Source organism: Cavia porcellus, unplaced genomic scaffold, assembly GCF_034190915.1.
Source record: "Cavia porcellus strain 051 isolate PalLab524CR breed Dunkin Hartley unplaced genomic scaffold, mCavPor4.1 scaffold_24, whole genome shotgun sequence".
Classification (NCBI taxonomy): domain Eukaryota; kingdom Metazoa; phylum Chordata; class Mammalia; order Rodentia; family Caviidae; genus Cavia; species Cavia porcellus.
The window spans coordinates 21,568,615-21,581,704 of NW_026947507.1; positions in this window are offsets into that span (position 1 = coordinate 21,568,615).

Sequence of the window (13,090 nt, forward strand, 5' to 3'; positions counted from 1 at the left end):
CCTGTTCTCTGTCATCAGTTTCCCTTTCACAGCTCTTAAACATTCTCAGTGTTTACAAATCTGTTCCTTTGGCCACAGGGCTCTTCTGAGCTCAGCAGAGAATGGTGGACTATCAGAGCTGGACAGGAAGTTGTGGAATACTTGTCCAGTGTCCCCATTTGAGAGATAAAAGAGTCACCGACTGTCCCCAGAGACTGAGGAATTAAAACTATGAGAACTCAAAGTTCCTGGTACTTCCCATGTGGTCAGCAGCCTGAAACAATGGAATTTATTTTCTAGTCTTACTTCTATGAAAAACTCATTTTGTAAAATTTGAAAAATCATCAAATCTTCCTGAACTTGACTTTCTAATGTCTAAAATAAGAAATTTTAACAGAAAGCCTCCAAAATACCACCAAATATGAATCTTTCATTATTTGATTCTCTGATACCTGCTACAGAATGTCACCATAGGATAATAATTAATTGTATAATACCAAATCATTTGCTTTCCTTCCCAGGGATGTGACAGTTTTTCCCATGGAATTTTTTTTGTCCTGATCAATTGTACCACCAATCTTGTAGTAATTGGCTATATGAGACACAGTTCCACTTCTCTAGACTCCCGTAATTCTCTAATGTTCTCTGAGATGAGATGATGCTTGTGCATTCTTGTAACCAAAGAGAGGAAGTTATTATTTTCCCTGGAAAGAGGTTCATGAAGCACTGTTAACATTCCTGGCAGAGGCTGGATCATTAGCAGTCCCTCTGCTTGGCTGTCATTCCCAACTCCCTGGTCTCTTGAGATCATTCTTTACGCACGGCACTGTGTTTAATATCCACATCAACAACAATAAACCCAAAACAATAACTTTGTTGTTGTTGTTTGTCTCTTTTGCTTTTTTTTTCTTTCTGGTGTCTTTTTTTCCCCTTAAATAAAACAAAAAATATCCACATCACACCTCTAAACTCCCACCCTGGGTCTTCCCTTTGTTCCTTAAGCATGAGAAGTTGCAACTACGTGAAATCTAAGCACTTACAGTGCCTCTCCCAGCCACGTTTCTGGCAGTAGATAAGCAAAGAGAAATCTCTCTAAGACCAGCTGACTGGCTCATCCTGAGCCCTAGGTACCACCCCAGCTCACTTGGGATCTGGCAGCCTCAAAGGTTACCAGAGAAATGAATAGCATTTCCCAGTTTTGTCTGGAAATTAATTCCTTGTGAAATGAGTTCATATCAGTAAAAGATGGGAAAGAGCAAATGGTTGGCAGATAATCTACTTCATTCTCTTGCCTGTATCAGATTGTTATAAGTCAAAGTGATTCCAGATAGTCTTTCCAGAACAATCTCTGTGGACTAAGCAGTCATCTGTGTTTTTCATAAACCTGTGGCCAACTGGTATTTGCTTTTACTCTTTGCCTTTCTTGTATTTTCCTTCATTTTGACTTCTCTGAAATCTCATTGCTAAATACAAAATGTTAAAAAGTATATTCTGCCTCAGACCACAGTATTTTAGGAAAACAGGTATCCTGTGATCCTTGATTCCTCTCATAACTTCTACGTTATCACTCACTGTTCCATCCCACTAAATCGCATTTAACTTTTCCATATGATGTAATTTTCCTCAGTTTCTTTTTTTTGTTTCTTCAGAATCACCATCTTAGTCCTAAGTCTTACTGCAACATACCTGGAATATTACAGAATCTGTACTAGTATTTTCCTGTCTCTCTCTGATCGCTTATATCCATTGCACACTATAGCCAATGAAATGCCATCTCTATCTTTTAAGCAAATTTTAATAATTTCCAATTACTTTCAGTATAATTTCCACTACTTTTCTCTGGGATAAAGTACTCTTCACTTTATGGCTTCTACTAATTGATACAACATACCCCTTATCATGCCTCTGATTGTATTATATTCCAGACAACTATGAGGATTTGTCTATTATCTCATAAACAAGCCTCAGGTTTTTTCTTTTGAGACAGCATCTTGCTATGTCATGTAGGCTGTCTCTTAACCTCAGGAGGAATGCTGAGATTACAGGTGTGTGGCACCATACCCGGTGAGGCACACATTTTATGGCTGAACACACAATCTTTTTCCTTGAGATTTCTTTCCATTATCCATAATATTTAACTTCTTACAGAATGAAATTTCCATAAAGACAGAAACATATTTATACTGTCTTCCCTTTACACATCCCCAAGCACACCTGTGTGTTGAGTAATTGCCAGACTTTCTACAGTAAAACCTTGGTTGGACCTAAACCAGAAAAACAAAAGAGAGAGAAATGTACAACTTTAACATGGTGCTGATTTTCCTGTATTGTATTGGTATGTGGCTTTGTAAAACCAATACCATTGTCAAATGTGCTCACCTGACTTGGTAGATTTCTCATTCTCCAAAAATGAAAATCAGGAGCCCCTTTAGAGGAATCAAGAAATCTACAGAAGCCTTGACCACCTATATCCTTGTTCTCATGCCCAACACTAGCCTACTTCTTTGTCAGTGGTAATAATTTGAAGTGGAAGCAACCTAAACCAAGTCTAAGATGTCACTCTTACCAGTTTTTAAAGGTGGACCAAACTACTAGTCTTCAGTATCTCCAATCATGATTAATAAGTATTTATCAAATGAAACATAGAATTTGAAAGATAAAGCCCTAGTCTCTGAAAGAACAATTCAAATCTTTCCTCTTTCATGAAACCTTTCTCTACTGCCCTTTTGCTCCCAGACAAAAAATAAAGGCTTTCTTAAATTTCTTTAGCAATTTGTGTGAAGTCCTTACTAAGTTGTTAATGACTGTTTTCTTGTATTGAATTTATCTTTAAAGATATGCCTCCCTATGCAAGTATACTGTAGCTCTCTGAAGTCAAATCTGTATTTTATGCCTCTTTGTTTTCTCAATGTTAACAGAATTTTTGCACAATATAAGTGTTTAAACCTTTTTTTTTCTTTTTATAAACAATGCTATATAATGGCCCTGGAGGTTAGAATTTGTGGAAAGATGATGCTTTCATAAATGTTTCTACAAGCAAGGCAAAGCTTGTTTTTGCTGCTGCTATCGTTGTTTAGGATTTGTACAGCTGTATATAAAATTATTAAGAAAATTGGTAAAATAAAGCCGGCTAAATTATAAATGATAAAATGTAACAGAATATCAAGCACTGCTGATTCCTTAGGAAAAGAGATTATTACCAGCTGGAGAGAAATATAACAAGTCTAAACTACAAACAAAACAGTTCTAGGTGATTTCAATTTTTAAAATTTTGGAATAATTTCAAAATGTCTATAATTTTCAAGTATTTCCTTTATAGTCTGAAATATGAACTGTTATTTTCAAAATAAAGAGATATAACAGGCATTTAGAGGAAAAGCTACTTTGTAGATATACTTTAAAACAATAAAAGAGTCAAGGAACAGTGTTCTTAGCTTCTAGTCCCAGCACTATAATAATTGACTGTATAGAGAAAGTAAACATCTTCCTGTTTGAACTTTTTTCTGTTTTGAAAAGAGCTGAATAATCTCACTTTATTTCTAACTTTATTTTTCTAAAGTTAAACCTAACTTTATTTTTCTTCTTTAGGATGATGTAGTAAATGATACTAGGATCACATCCTTTACTTTTCATTACTTCTAGAGTATTAGATTTTATTTTGAAAGTCAGAATCTTGGAAAATACTCTAGAAATCTTCTGAATGGGGCAAAGCTCAATGAAAATAATTAGTTGTCATCATTTCTTAGAGTCATCTTACTTGAAGGCAATAACTATATTTAATATTGAGGTACATTGAGTTCTAACCACAGCACTATTGCAGTAAAAATAGGTTTTAAATAGTCCTTGTAATAATACCATCAAAGACTTATTAATTAGAATCAAAGTGTCTAAGGCTTTAGTGTTCTGGAAGCCAGTCAGTGATTCATGGCCTGTAAAAAACAGATGGTACTAATAAAACATCAAGTTCTTTGGAATTGTACATACTGAAGCAGAACATGGCCAGAATGAACCAGAATTTAAAATGGGCAAGGGAACTATAGATCCACAGTTTCCATAACAGCAGTGCCAACAATGTTCTCACATGGTTTTCCTGTGTCCTGGATGAATGTTCAGACTCGTTTTAGACATGTGGAGGACTTCAAAGTTATGGAACGTATTGCTTATTTTTAAATGACCATATCATGAGTAAGATTAACTAGAGCTGCTCGTGAAAACTATGTAAAGAGTCAAAACTTGAAATTTTATTGGTGTTTTAGTCAGAATAGTGAGCTCTGAAAACTGTCCATATTCTAATCCCCAGAAACTGTACATAGGCTTTGCCACATGGAAAACAGGAATGAATGTTGCAGGTAGAGTTAGAGTTATGAATAAACTAACTCAGAGATTATCGTAGACTCCCTACGTCAGCCTGAAACAGATAAGAGTCTTTCTAAGTGATAAAAAAAAGGAGTCAAAATAGTGAACATCAAAGTGAGGTAGTATGAGAAAGCCGGATAGGTAGTGATGGATGTAAAGAAGGAAGTTGGCAATGAACTGGACGGGTGCGAGCCTCTTGAAGATGGAAAAAGAAATAAAATTAATTCCCCTAGATTCTCCTGAAAGAACCACAATATGGCCAACACCTTAATTTTACCCTGGTTGAGACCATTTTGACTTGTTATCTGAATTCAGAACTATAGAATAATTAAGTTCATGATATTTTAAGCCTCTAAATTTGTGGTAATTTGCTAACACAGCAATAAGGAACTAATACAATTAGCAAATATTTTCAATTCTTTATAAACACTTCTACATATTATGAGTTTAACTCAGTTTACATATTCATTTCAGTCAGTTCTATGTATTTATCTACAAATATTGCCTCCCATGTTTAGGGACAGGAACCATGATTTATTTGGTTCTAGGTTATAAACAGCTAATTCCTAGAAGTACTTAGAAGTTAAATAAATTGAGTAGGCTGTCACTTACTTCATATGGTAATAATGTGCTGTGAGCTGGCTGGCAGTCATGAACAACTCCATCCTTAGTGTATCTGAGAACTGGTAAGAGAGAATTTCAATCTAATAATTCAAGTGTTATTTCATTTCTGTCTATATTATTCTAATATAACATTTTGGAGCTGGACAATGTTAAATTTTGTTTACTACCAACAACACTGCCATGTCCCTACCATCATTATCATATATTGAGCTAAAGACAAGCCCAGGAAAGACCTGGCCATGGCTGTATCACCAAGTTATAGCTCCAGCTTTATCACCCTTACTTTAAATTAATGAATTATTCTTATGCATGCAATTCAGCAATAGTTCCTAAATATATCTTCTTCCAAAACAAAATGCTGACTCTATTTATTCAAAATTATTTTGATTGGCAGGTGAGGGAACATTAATAAAATCCCTGAAAATAATCCACCACAGTGACATAAAAAGTATTAAAAGCAAAACATTTTTATCTGCAAGGAACAGAAGGAGAGAGAAGGAATCCTATTCATATCATATAGCAAAGTGCCACTCAACTAGAATATTTTTACAGAAAGGAGGAATAAAAAGATATTACATATAATTTGCTTATATTTTGTAAACATCCTTCTAAATGACTGGTTTTAAAAATAATTGTTTTCATATTTACTGTGCTATTTTTTCAGATTCATTATTCAAGCTATGACAAAACACAAAAAAATTTTTGAATACTGGGAATCAAACTGAGGACCTTGCACTTGCCAGGCAGACGCCTGGCCACTGAGCTACATCCCACCCCTAGAGATTATTTTTAAAAAGTGGCTGAGTTCTCACTATGAAGCCATATGGAAAAAGACAACAAGCTGTCTGAACTGATCATTGAGAAATCCTTTCCAGATGAAGTTTGCCCCATTATAGCAAACACCACATAGAAATTTCTTATATTGGGATTTCTAGATATTCTTGAAATTAATTTTTTGTTCTTAGGCTGTATGGGGAAGAACAAAACATTCACAGATTAAATATTCCTTTATGTAAAATAAAACCATTGTTCACGTTGTCTTAGAATGCAATCACCAAATTAAAGTTTATACACTTTTTTCCTCTGCCTTCATACAGTTCTATGAAGTGTGCGCGTGTGTGCGTACATTGGCTGCCCCTTTTTTTCCTTACCCTGCTCTGTTTTTTTAATTGACAAATTTGAAAAGGGCAGAAGTAACAAATGTTGTCCCTTTATAATAAACATGTCAAAAAAAAAAAAAAAACCTAAGAGGCTGAGGAAGGAGGAATCCAAGTTCCAGTCTAGAGTGGACAATTTAATAGAATTTAAAAATAATAAAAAGACCTGGGGAAAGAGCTGCTGAAGTGGGGCCTTGGAAATAGGTAACATGGAAAAAGATTGAAATTTGAGAAGCTGTTGTTTTTATTTACATGAGTTATGAATTATTTTTAATAAAATTACTAGGAATTTTATAATTTGTTTATCTTTGTTATCAGACTGTTTTTACTTTATGTATATAGAGCTTGTTATCTTACATTACTTAGTCATTACTTTGTGTTTCATGCAGTTATTAGCTACTGGAATAATTTGATCCCATTAAAAGTAAAACAAATTCTACCAAATTTCATACAAGCAGTAGATACATACCATGATAAAATTCAATTCTGAGTCAATTCAATGAAGAGGGGAATTCTCAGTAAGTTAAAATAAAGGCCTGTATTTTACATTGGAAGTGACCATCAAAGTTATCTCTTTAAATGTGCTACTTTTAGTGATTTCTTAGTATTTATTATTTTTTTTTGAAATTGTGTATTATTTCTACCCTTTTTTCCATTTTGTTTTTTTTTCTCTTTAAAAAAAATTTTAAAAAATAAATATGCTATTTTATAAGTCAATAAACTCAGGTCCTTAGAATTTGAGTGAATTGCTAAAAGCTACAAAACCAGTTGAAGGAAAAAGGAGACTGAATTCTGATTCTTTTACTCTGACCAATGGAATATGGAAAAAGACTCTTAGTTATGGTTTGCAGCTATGGAGCAAGAAGCAAGCATTGTAGTTTTCAGCATTCTCTGGACAAGAAAATAGAATCCCAGGCCTGCAGAAAGTAATTACAAAAGAAAAATGTCACGGTGTCAGCACAATCTCACTTAACTTTGTGTGTCTCAATAATGCAGTGCAATCATTTTACATAATCTTGATGACAGCATGAAAATTCCACACTCATACTGAAAAAGTTACTTCCAGTGCTTCTGAGTATCAAAAAATAATAGCCACATTATTCAAATAAATAAAAATCCAAAGGAAATTGTGACCAAATAAGAAGGCCACAGATTGGATCATTGAACAGAACTGTTTGCAGTATCATTGTTGGAATGTCCACTCTACAAGCTTTAATTTTGTGACTTGAACAATTATTTCTAAGATGGCAATATGTAATCCATTAACTAATGATTTCCTACTGTTCATTTTTTTCTTCTGTAAACCTGTATAACTTGTACCCTTTCACTGTTTTTTTTTTCTTTTCTACTTAAATAATAAAAAAAAAAAAGAAGGCCACAGAACACACGGTTTTCCTAGAAACAGCCGTGTTTGCAGGAGGCTTGAAAGACATGCTCCTAGAAGTACAAGTTCTTGGAAATGGAATACACAAAAACCCAAATATGGGACAACAACAGCAAGAAGCCCAGCAGATGAATTGTAGTATCATGCATATTTAGAAAAAGAAGCTGGGCCATCACTGCGTCCAGGCACTGCTTACACCCAGATCTGCTGAATATGCCATTTAGGGATCTACCCTCTCCATGCCCAGGCCAGCAGGCACTACCTCGTGTCCTCTTGCCCTAACTCCCTTCTCACTGGGAGAAGGAGCAGAGAGGCAAGATATTTGCAGGTCACAACACTAGAAAAGCTGAAAGCCAGAGGATCATTTAAAATTACTGAGTTGGCACTGGTGGGCTCTTGGGAAAGAAAGAAACAAAAGCACAGACCACATTAGGGCCCTTGAACCAGCCCCGGAGACACCCATGGTTCATTGAATTGCGGGGACAGGCAATAGCTATGACCAATGTGATTAAGGAGAAAAGCAAAGACATGCGATCAGCACCAAAATAGGCACTTTCCCACCAAACACCAGCTCTACCCATCTAAAAACACCAACTTTTCAACCAGCAAAAATAACCGCTCTTCCAATGCCTCTGCCCATCCTGTCCACTGCCCACCATCCAGACACTGCACAATTCAGTGCCTACCTAGGAACCCCCCCAAACACCAACCAAAATCTGCTGAACCCTATTAGCCCCATTAAACCTGAGTTTGTGAGCTGGGTAGTGACTTTTTGAGGGGTACAGAGAATTTGGTGCAGGTGAAATCCTGAAAAGAGCACTAGAGAAACTGACAGACAAGACTCATTCAGAGAATAGTGACTGAGTTGGGACCATCAGGTCCTTGGGAAGAAGGAAAAAAATTCAACCCAGGTTAAGGACCTGGAAGAAGACACTGAGAGAGCCATGGCTCACTGTGTTTGAGGAGCAGCCCAGTCAGAGCGGTGGGCAGCATGGTCAGCTGAAATGTATGGCGTAACAGTCATAGGCAGGAAATGGAGCAGAGACGGTAAAGAGCTCACCGTTCATACTACGCCTCTAGTATAAATGAGACTGAGATGGCTCCTTACTTTTGTGTTTCTCTATGTACAGGTTTTTCTTTCTTTAGTTCCCTTTCTTTTTCTCCTTTCATGTGAAAAGGAGAATAAAAATTAATTACTGCTTTACTTTAAATAGTATTTTTCATAGGTATGTCAAGTTAACCCAGGTCATAATTTGTATACAGAGAAATCAAACAAACAAAAAAAAACTATGAGAATAGTAATAGATTCTGACCTCTTTACAGTGTGTCATATGGATATATGACAATCTTTTTGGGTTATATAAAACTGAGCCAAATACTTAAAGCCAAGTTTTCAATTACATGCTTGATGTAGGGTTGGTTCTGTAGATGGCTGATATAACTGGTTCTCTGCTTACAACACAATGACTGACACTGATTTGATTACACTCAGAGGCTAAAGTGGGGTAAAAACACCAAAGTTTAACCAAAGACACAGTAACATCACAGAAAATATACCCTAACTGAATAGATTTTCACAGTCATGATAGTTTTTCTATCCCAATGGAATTCAACTCTCAACACAAAAATGAGAAAACAAGGCAACAAGATGCCTCCAAAAAGCTGCTCTCATTGAAACTTAAATGGAGGAAATCACATGCATAGAACTCTAAAATGAAATGGATAAACTGCTTGAAGAGGTCAAAGAAAAAATAAATAAACAAGTCCATAACATGACTAGTGAGCACAAATAAAATTCAATTAAACAAGTAAAGTGTTTGATTAATAACATGTTCAACAAGCTTAAAAAGGCACAAACAAAAAGATAATTGAATTAGACAAGGTACTACATGATAGGAATTATCATTTTAGTAAAGAATTACAAAGCATGAAAAAAATCAAGTAGAAATTTGGGATATAAAAATTCTGTTGAAAGCATGGGCTCAATTCCATTGTGTGTGGGAAGACCAACATGAGGTCAGAGTGTCAGAAATACATGACACTAAATGGGATTATATTAAATTAAAATCTTTGAAGCAGCAAAGAAACAACAATAGAATGAAGAGACAACCTACAGGTTAGGGAACAAAATTTGCTAGATGTTCCTTGGACAGAGGACTAATATCTGCAAAATATAAAGAATTTTTAAAATTATACTCTGAAAATAAAAGTCCCAATAAAAACGGGCAATTGAATAGTCACTTCTTAGAAGAAGAGGTAAGTACAAATGCCCAATAAGTATATGGAAAAAATCAGCATCTTTGTCCATTATAGAAAAGAAAACCCAAAGAAAACTGAGTTTCTATTTTCCATGGCTATTATTTCCATCAATAAGAATGGTTATTATAAAGAACTCAAAAACAACAAATTCTGACTAAGTTGTGGGGAGAAATAAACCCTCTATATTACTGGTGGGAATGTAAACTAGTACAACCAATATTGAAACCAATATGGATGTTACTTTAAAAATGAAAAATATACCTCTTCTGAGTATCTTCCTGAAAGAATCAAAATCATTATATTACAGTGATACATGTATACTCAATGTTTATAGCAACATAACTCACAACAGTTACGTCATGGAAGTGACCTGTATACCCATTAACCAATAAATTAATTAACAAAATGTGAAAATATATATATATATATGTATGTATATATATATATATATATATGCCATAAGAAAAGATGAATTGAGTCATTTGTAGAAAAGTGAATACCTCTAGAGACCATAATAGTAAGTGAAATAAACTAGTCACAGAAGGCTAAATGTCACAAGGCATCTCTAAGACAAGAAACCCAAAATATAAATAAACCACAAAATAAAGACAGATGGTTTAAAATAAGGAGGTAGACTGTGTGGCTATGAGAAAGAAGAGGAAAAGGGGGCTGGAAAGGAAGTGAAAATGATCAATGTGCAATATTGCACATTGTATGCACATATATGTTATACACGAATGAGTAAAATGAGAAAAGAAGGCCCAAAAATCAGTACTTTGGACACAGTGAAAGTCAAGTTAGAATTTCATCATGGCACCATGGTGTCAGAATCTAATATCAAGTTGAAAATGGGATGACTGACTGACTGATTGATTGATTGATTGATTGATTGATACTGGGCATCAAATCCAAAGGAGAACTACCACTGAACTACATCACCAGCCCTTCTTGTGTGTTGTTATTTGTTTGAGACAAACTCTTGTAAAATTGCCCTTCTCAAACTCAAACTTGTGATCCTTCTGCTTCAACCTCCCAGAGTGCTGGGATTACAGATGTGCCAATCACATTCACCTGGAAGTAGGCTTCTTAACTCTTCAGTCCATATATGTGCAAGGGCTCATACACACACAGCATTGACTATATTAGAGTGTCCCTGTGAATTCTTCCCATCTCAGATATTAGAAAATGCTATAGTAGTCTCCAAAGATATGCTTTTGGCTAACAGGGTCCGGAGGGGAAACCACTTAAAGGTATTGGATACTAAGATGAAACAACAGGAAATAATGATACCTGGTCTGAATCCAAATTGTTCCCTGTTAACGAATGCTAAAGGCATAGAAAAGGAGCATTCAACATTTTTCTGTGAAGGGACAGATTGTGCATATTTTAGGTCATATAGACATGTAGTTTCCATCAAAATACCCAACCCTGCCACTGTGTTGGGAAATCAGCCACAGATAGCACAGGAAAGAATGAGTGGGGTGGTGCGCCAGTAAAATTTTATTTGTGGGCACTGAAATTTTCATGTATCATGAAATATTATTTTATTTTTTCTTCATCACTTAAAAGGTAAAAATAATTCTTACATACTTGAATATTTAAAACTATGAAGTGATAATATTTGACTCCTAGGCCAGCTCACCAGCCCCTGGCCTAAAGAAATATTGTGCCGAATATTTGGTTGTTATTCTCTGTGATATAATCTCAGGATCTCCAATTTATACTTCAACGACCCCAAGCCATTTTAAACCTATGAATGCTTTGGGGTCTGAATATCCCTTTTGATAGTGAGTTCCAGATACTTATTTTCTGGAATGATAATACCCATTCAATCCCTTCTTATAAAGTACCTAATAGAAGCCATTGTGTTAGTAATCCCAGTCTACTACTGTGTTTGGAAGATAAAAGAAGAAAATATGGAGGATATATATGGTATTGTGTTGTATTATATAGAGTATATAATGTTAATGTCATATATATGATAGATTAATGTGTCAATAACAAGTTTCAGAGTAGGCTATCAGGACTAATTAATGAATAATCATTGGCAAATTCATTTTTAAAATAAAGAACAATTATATTGAACACACCAAAATCTATTTGAGACTGTCAGAATACAGGTTACTATTTTATATCAGTTTTTCTAGTCAGTGACTATCACAAATGAAAATGTCTTTCTGGTTTCTGTTTATTCTTTGATCTTCTGAAGTGTGTATTGCGAATATTTATTTCAATTCAGACTTGTTGAATATCTGTCTGTCACTCACTCACTAAAAAGCAAAGCAAAGCATCCTTCCTGTCCTTGACTTGCTCAGAAACTACATGGAAGCCATGTAGACTAATCACACTCGGAGAAATTGAGTGGCTCTAAATACTTCCGTATCTCTTGTCCATCTCTGGCACACCCAGGCTCTGTCCCTCTGTTCCTAGCATTTTCTCAGTGTTCTGTAAATTTTTTTCCTCAGCATTTTTTATTCTCTATGAACTTTTTATGGATTCCTAGATTTTAAGGAGGAAGATTTAACTAGGAAAGATTCTGGATGCCCTGGGCTAGTTCTAACCTGATGAAAATTTAGCACACGTTACATGTAACTGTTTCCAACAACAAATTTAATACTCTAGGAAAAGAGAACACTTAAGAGTATTAAGAAATATTGTTAGCCAGTGACAATTGTGTGAAATTGCAAATCTGGGTAAGTAAGTAAGTAAGTTTGGGCAGATTTAACTCATTTCAAGGGGAGTAAACTTTTATTAAAGTTCTAAGAAATTCTCACTGAAGTCATGCGCTGGACTGGAACACACAAAAAAAATAAAGATCTGGCCCCAGGGGACTTAATTTTGTAGACTCGTCTGAGAAATGAGTCTACTGCAGTTTCACTCTCAGAGCAGCTGACATAATGGTTCCCAACAGGAGCCCAATGGTTCTACTTTTGAAGTGTCATAAACAAATTTATTTGCAATAGAGGAACATACTGTTTTCTATTAGCTACAGAAATAAAACTTTTCCACACCTCTCTGGAGAACACTTTTACAGAAAACTCTAAATTTAAAAGAAAAAAATATTACCTGTTATTTCCTAAGTTAATGTGTGTGTTTGCTTCATGCAAAGACAACAGTAAATCTTTAGGAGAAATAGATGCTATTTTCTGTTACTGAAATTATAGGTAAGGTTAGGTTTGCTTCCACATTGCTCCTCTCCGGGCCTTTCTCATCCATTCTGGCAGTTAACTTTAGGTTCTTTTGCATTCTTACAGACCTGTTATCTTCTCCTAGCTATAAAATACTGCCAGGCCTTTAAAAAAAAAAGAGGAGGACAGCCATTGATGGTAAT